General features: G+C 42.7%; 1 pseudogene; it reads right to left on the reverse strand.

Annotated features, from left to right (window-relative positions):
• Positions 1-5,068: 5,068 nt before the first annotated feature.
• LOC116629415 lies at positions 5,069-7,259 on the reverse strand (annotated as a pseudogene).
• Positions 7,260-7,289: the final 30 nt, after the last annotated feature.

The following is a 7,289-nucleotide window of genomic DNA, read 5'->3' on the forward strand; positions in this document are numbered from 1 at the left end:
TTCCTAACTATAAAATTGTGCAGTTTGAGTGTTTTCACATCATATGCCCCTACCTCATGTCTGGTAAGTCTCTGTGGGTGGGGTTTTGGTGTGTGTGTGGGATGCTTGTTCTCTTGGGAATCACTGATATAAATAGTATATTTATAGAAATGTCTCAGTCAACCCATTGGGACAGGAGATTTGCACAAGAGAGCTCTGTGAAAAGCAAAAACATGGGTCATTCTATAAACTTGGTGGAAAAGCTTTCCTTTAGGAATCAAATCACAGAGGGTGAGGATGAGAGGGTAGTAATTTAAGTCATCTACTTAGTCACTGACTACTTAGAATATGAATCTACATCCTTGTTGTTTAAATGTTTACAGTTAGGTAGGTTGTAAAATGGCTGCAAATTCTTCTCATCCCAGATCGTTCTCCTCTTTGCCACATGGTTTTGCTTGTCCTTCCATCAAGATATGGAGTCTTTTTTTTTTTTCTACCTCGTAAATCTGGGCATTAAGAAATGTGATGCAAGCAGAAGCTTGAAAAATAAAAACACTGGGCTTGCCCTCTCTTACTGCTAGGACCTCTTTTGTCACTACATGAAGAAGCCCAGATCAGCCTGCTAGAAGATGGGAAAACATGGGGAGCAAAGAGAGGGGGCCCAGAGGAGGCCACTATGCCATCAGTTCTGCCAACCACCAGGCATATGAGTGAAACCACCCTGTCTTTGTTCGGGTTGCTATAACGAAATACTAGAGAGTGGGTAGCTTAGAAATAGCAGGAATTTCTCACAGTCTTAAAGGCTGGGAAGTCTAAGATCAAGAAGCCAACAGATTCAATGTCTGGTAAGAGGCTCGTTAATTGACAGCTGTCTTTTTGCTCTGTCCTCACATGGTGGAATGGGTGAGGGAGCTCTCTGGGGTCTTGTGATGTTGTGATTTATAATAACTATATATTTGGTGTTCCTCTATTCCTGGCTCAGAGCTTCTAAGATCCTTGGAATTTCCTAAGTAATGTGAGCAATAAATGTGTCTTTTGTTATTCCTAACAAGCCTCTTTCAACCACACCTGAGTTTATGTTAATGAGGCAGCTTTGGGACTACCCTTAAGGATGGGGGCTACTTGCTGTGGGAAACAATGTTATGATTAGAGGGTTCCAACACCCCTGGAGATTGAGTTCCATTACCAAAGGCCAATGATTTACTCAATCATGCCTATGTAATGAAGTCTCCATAAAACTCCAAAAGGGCAGGGTTCAGAAAGCTTCCAGGTTGGTGAACAAGAAAGTGCTGGAAGGGTGGTTTACCCCAAACTCCTGAGGAACCGAAGATACTGTGCTCAGATCCTTCCCAGATCTCACCTTTATCTCTTTATCTTTTTATCACCTGTATTCTTTATCTGGCTGTTCATTTGCATCCTTAATATCCTTTATAATAAACCAGTGATCTAGTAAGTAAACCTCTTTAGCAGATTAAAGAGGAGGTATTGGGAACCTCTGATTTATAGACTGTCAGAAGTGTAGGTAACCACCTGGACTTGAGATTGGCATCTGAGGCGTAGTGGGAGGGGGGCAGTCATGTGGGACTGAGCTCTTATTCTGTGGGATTGGATGCTAACTCTACATCAGAATTGAGTTAAATTGTAGGACATCCAGCTAGGGTCTTACTTCACTTTCTTTAAGGTGTCTTTTGATGATAAACAATTTCTTAATTTTTTTTTCATAGTCAGTGCTTTTTATGTTGTTTAGAAATCATTCCCTAGCTCAAGGTAAAAAAAATATCCAGTTAATGTTTTTTTTTTTTTTAAAGATTTTATTTATTTGACAGAGAGAGAGACAGTGAGAGAGGGAATACAAGCAGGGGGAGGGGGAGAGGGAGAAGCAGGCCTCCCACTGAACAGGGAGCCTGATGCAGGGCTCTATCCCAGGACCCTGAGATCATGACCTGAGCCAAAGGTTGTCGCTTAACTGACTGAGCCACCCAGGTACCCCCAGTTAATGCTTTTTTAATTAAAAATACAAGTTTTGTTTTTTAAAAAACACATGTTTTTAATACATCTGGAGTTGATTTTTGGATATAGAATGAGACAGGGATCTAATTTCTTTTTCTATATGGATTGTATTTTTTTTCACAGCTTTATTTATTGAACAGTTACTCCTTTTCCTACTGATGTCATATGCCACTTCTGTCATCTATCAAAACATCACATAAGTGTGTGGGTTTATTTCTGAGCTCTCTATTCCATCCTACTCCTATCCTATTCCGTCCTACCCTACCTTATCCCATTCCATTCTATTCTACTTGTCCATTTATCTGACCTTGAACAAATATGACTGTTTTAATTATTGTAGATTCATAATATTCTTGATAGTTTGTAGGGCAAGTCCTCTGCCCTACTCTTCTATGGATGATCCTAGCCATTCTTAGTCTTTTCCTCTTCCATATACATTTTAGAATCAACTTACCAAGTTCCATGTAAAACGCTGTTGAGATTTTACATTGAAATCTATAGATAAATTGGGAGAGAATGGATATCTCCACAATATTGTCTTTCTACCCATGGACATCCTAGATATTTCTTTTATTTAGGTCTTCTTAATATTTTAATAAGGTCTTATAATTTCCTATGTGGTTCTGACACACTGTGAGATTGTTTTCTTAACTTGATGTTCTCTGAATTATGTAAATGGATTTAAAAAATTTTTAATTTTATTATATTATTAAAGATTTTATTTATTTTTTAAAAATTTTATTTGAGAGAGTGAGCACAAGCAGGAGGGAGAGGGAGAGAGAGAATCTGAAGCAGACTCTGCGCTGAGCTCAGAGTCCCATGCGGGGCCCGATCCCATGACCGTGAGATCATGACCTGGGCTGAAACCAAGAGTCGGATGCTTAACTGACTGAGCCACCAAGCGCCCCTTATTTTTAAGTACTCTCTATACCAAGTGTGGGACTCAAACTTACAACCCCAAGATTAAGAGTCACATGTTCTACCAGACTGAGGCCAGCCAGGTGCCCCTACAAATGGATTTTTTTTTTAAACTATATTTTCTAATTGTTTGTTGCTGAGCAAAGGCTTTGAAGTCCAAGAGGCAATGCTGAAAGATGTCCACAGCTACAGAAAAAAGATGTACACATCACTTACCTTCCAGCAGCAGCTCAAAAAGCAGCTCAAATATCATTAGAGTGCTGCTAGGAGAGAAGCTTGACCCCTATCTCATCAAGTTCCCCTGGCCACCCAGTCAGTCATGATGAAGATAGAAGATAGCAACACACTTATGTTCCTTGTGCACGTCAGGGACAATGAGCACCAGATCAGTGTGGCAATGAAGAAGTACCGTGACAGGAGCGCCTGGGTGGCTCATTCGGTTAAGTGTCTGCCTTCGGCTCGGTTTATGGTCCCAGGGTCTTGGGATCCTGGCTCCCTGCTCAGCGGAAAGCCTGCTTCTCCCTCTCCCACTCCCCCTGCTTGTGTTCCCTCTCTCGCTGTGTCTCTCTCTCGGTCGAGTAGATAAATAAAATCTTAAAAAAAAAAAAAAAAAAAAGAAGTACCGTGACATTGACCTGGCCAAGGTCAACACTCTCATCAGGCTTGATGGAGAGAAAAGGCATAGTTTGACTCCTATGAGCTTTGTATATTGCCAACAAAATTAAGATCATCTAAACAGTCCAATTAGCTAATTCTAAATATAAAATTTTTTTCACCATAAAAAAACTTGAGATTGCCATCTGAGATGTAGTGGGAGGGGGGCAGTCATGTGGGACCGAGCCCTTATTCTGTGGGATTGGATACTAACTCTACATCAGAATTGTTAGCCAGCCTACTTGCTAAACTTTATTTCTAATAATTTATCTAAATATATTCTTTTGAGTTTTATTTTTAAATAATCTTATAATATGCAATGAACTATAGATTTATATTCTCTTCCAATTCTTAGAACTCCAGTTTGTTTTTATCATCCTGGCTCAAACCTTCACAATGTGAATAGAAGAGGTATTAGTGGGATCTATCCCATTGTTTAAAAAGAATGATTCTAGCATTTTCCATTTAGAATGATTGCTCTGTTTTATAGATACTTCTGTGTCTTTTTGTTATGCCCTCATCATTCTTTGAGCTCTTCCTTACTTTCTGGAACAAAAAGATGTTGCAGGTTTATCTTGTGTTTTCCCTACCCAGCCCTGGAATTAGCCATTTCTCCAAAGACCCTTGGTTTACTTAAGTGGAGGGTAATATACAGGACCAAGATCTAGGGGGTACTCACTATTATTGGTATATTATGTTGTCCTGTCTTAGTGGACAGAATGGGCACATACACATATGTATCTATATTAAAACTGTTGAGTTCACACTAATACCTCCAATTCCAATCCCAAACTACAGGGTATATTTTTAATTTCATCTTTTCCGTATTTGTGACCCTCCTATTGCAGTGAGAACCCTGATTTCCATTATCCTTGATGTATTTATTTGCTCAATTCCCCCTGTATGTAACCAAACTCTTGTGTAGGCCCAAAACACAAGCAGTGGGGGAGGAGCAGGGAAAGGAGGAAGGAGGAAGAGTTTTGTTTTTTGTCTTTATTTTATAGAACCACTTCCCCTCTCTCACAAACCCTGAAGAAAAGCCACAGAAGGATAGGGGAGGGGAGAAGTGCCCCAGGGGAAACAAACCAGTCCAGTCTCTGCCTTCAAGGTGAGGCTGAGAGAAGGCTAGCAGATGGAGCCAGCTGGCCCCTCCTCTTTTCTCCCAGGTGGTTCCTGGTAGCCTTTTTTTTTTTTTTGTAAAGATCATTTTTAAAAGAGCAGTTTTAGGTTCACAGAAAAATTGAGAGGAAGGTAGAGAGATTTCCAATAAATCCCCTACTCCTACACATGCACAGCCTTCTCCACTATTGACATCCCCCACCAAAGTGGTACATTTGTTACAACTGATGACCCTATGTGGGCATTTCATCATCACCCAAAGTCCTTAGTTGACATTAGGATTCACTCTTGGTGTTGCACATTCTGTGACTCTGGACAAATGTATAATGACACATATCCACTGTTACAGTATTATATAGTTTCACTGCTCTACAAATCTGGCAGTCTTTTAAAGCTTAACTGCATTGGTTATTTTGTTTTTGAGGGTCATGGAAGTGCTGGGTATGCATTTAAATGAACCCTGCTGAGAGACCACTGTGGGAGTTTGCATACCTCCATCTTCCACTGCAGGAAGCCTCCTTGGCCCTGGGGTGCCCTGCATGCACAGCATCACCATTTCTGGTTCAGCTTGTCCTGACAGCTATTTGTGTCAAGCACCTTGCTGAATTCTTGCATCATCTTGTTGGGCTCCATGGAACTTGCAATGGTCATATTCCACATTAAGTGCAGCGAGTGTGGCTTGGCCTCTCCAGGGTTGAACATCTCCACTTAGTTTTTGCTTTTTGGTTCATTCAGTTTCCATCCCAGCAAATCTCAAACAAAGATGTCTTCATATACACTTGAAGGAGAACCTGCTGAAGGAGCCCCTGTGGCCCAGGGCTGGCTGTGGCTGTTGCAAGAGGGAGAGGCTGGGGGCACACTGCGGCAAAATCTGCTGGTCCCACACCTGCTGGAGCTGCCCAGTGTATATGGAGTTTGGTTTGGATACACCCTGGGGGAAATTGGCATTATCTGGGATTCCAGCACTGCTGTTGATACTGAAGGATGAAGGGGAGGCCACAAGGACACACTGGAGGGATGTGCTGGGCTGTAGCACTTTACAGTTACCCTCCATGGTGGGGAGGCCCAGAGACCTGGTTGGGCAATGCCCAAGCTGTCTTAGATGCTTGGCATTGGCAGGAAAAGTCCAAGGAGACTGCAGGGGAAGCAGAAGCCTTGGAGGCCCTGGGACCCTGACATGATTAGGCTGTCTTTGCCCTTCTGCATGGAGGCTAGCCAAGGCTGGCTCTCCCCCAAAGTGGGGAATTCCTGCTCTCATTTGGGCTGGTAGAGAGATTGCTGTTGCAGAGGGGCCAGGGGTGGTCTTCCTCTCTGGACAGGATAGGGGGCTGGTAGACATGATGGCTTTGCTGCTTGCTTTTTGCCTTGTCTCCTGACCCTCTCAAGATTTGCCAGGTTCCTCTGAGAATTCTTAGAAATTGTTATGGACTGAATTGTCTGTCCACTGCCCCCCCTCCCCCACCAAAGTCATATAATGAAGCTCTAACCCCCACTGTTGACTATATTGGGACATAGGACCTTTAAAGAGATGATAAAAGTTAAATTAGGTCATAAGGGTGGGGCCCTGATTTAATATGGCTGGTGTCCCAATACGAAGAGGAGACACTAGGGATATATCGCGGTGCAGAGGAAAAGGCCATGTGAGGACAGCAAGGAAGCCAGGAAGAGAGACCTCATTAGAAACCAGCCATTACAGCACATTGATCTTGAACTTTGAGCCTCCAGAACTGGGAGAAAATAAATTTCTGTTGTTAAAGGCACCCAGTCTGTGGCATTTTGTTACGGCCATTGCAGTTGACTAATACAGCAATTAAAGGTAGGAATGACAGGTTCACTGAAACTCAGTGCTTGGGGTTGGCAGAGACCTAGTGCTATACCTTATAGAATGGGGAGGGAGTGCTGCTGTTGGTCAGATCTGCTGAAGGCTGGGGCTTCAGGGTGAGGGTGTAGACCCGCAGCTTGGATCTCTGGTGTTCCAGGAGCAGATAGCTGGCTACCACCTCCTTGTACCTTTGGCTCATCAGTGAGTTCTGGAAATTCTCCCATGAGTAAACCATGGACACAATCAACTCAGTTTGTGGGGTCCTTCTACTCAAGAGACTGGCTCCATGTAAGGCTTTAGTTATTCATCTTTATGACACACATTCATCCATGGATCCTTCATGATTTGCTCTAAAGTGCCTCTCTTGCTGGGACATTGAAAATGAGACATTTCTTGCGCAGGTTTTCACATTCCAAGCTCAAGTCAAAGAGAATATGGTATATTCAACTCACTTTTCCCTCCTGCAGCTCCCTGAAGTTCTGTGCATCAAAGGCAGGGATCCACTGACCAGCATATAGAAAATGACTCCCTGGCTCCACACAGCCAAGGTGGGTGCCTTATACTTTGGGCCCTGGCAGAGTTCCAGGGTAGCATAAACGGGGACTGCTCCAGAGGGTGTCTAACTTGTTGCCAATGGTGGATTAGTTGCTGAGCCAAAGTCTGCAGTCTTGATGTTCATGCCAGCATCCAAGAGCTAGTTTTCTGTCTTTAAGTCTCTATGGACAATGAACTTGTGATGCTGTATAGCAAACACTATTTACTATACTGTACTATAGCATGATGCTGT

The sequence above is a fragment of the Phoca vitulina genome, unplaced genomic scaffold (genome assembly GCF_004348235.1).
Source record: "Phoca vitulina isolate PV1807 unplaced genomic scaffold, GSC_HSeal_1.0 scaffold792, whole genome shotgun sequence".
Lineage (NCBI taxonomy): Eukaryota > Metazoa > Chordata > Mammalia > Carnivora > Phocidae > Phoca > Phoca vitulina.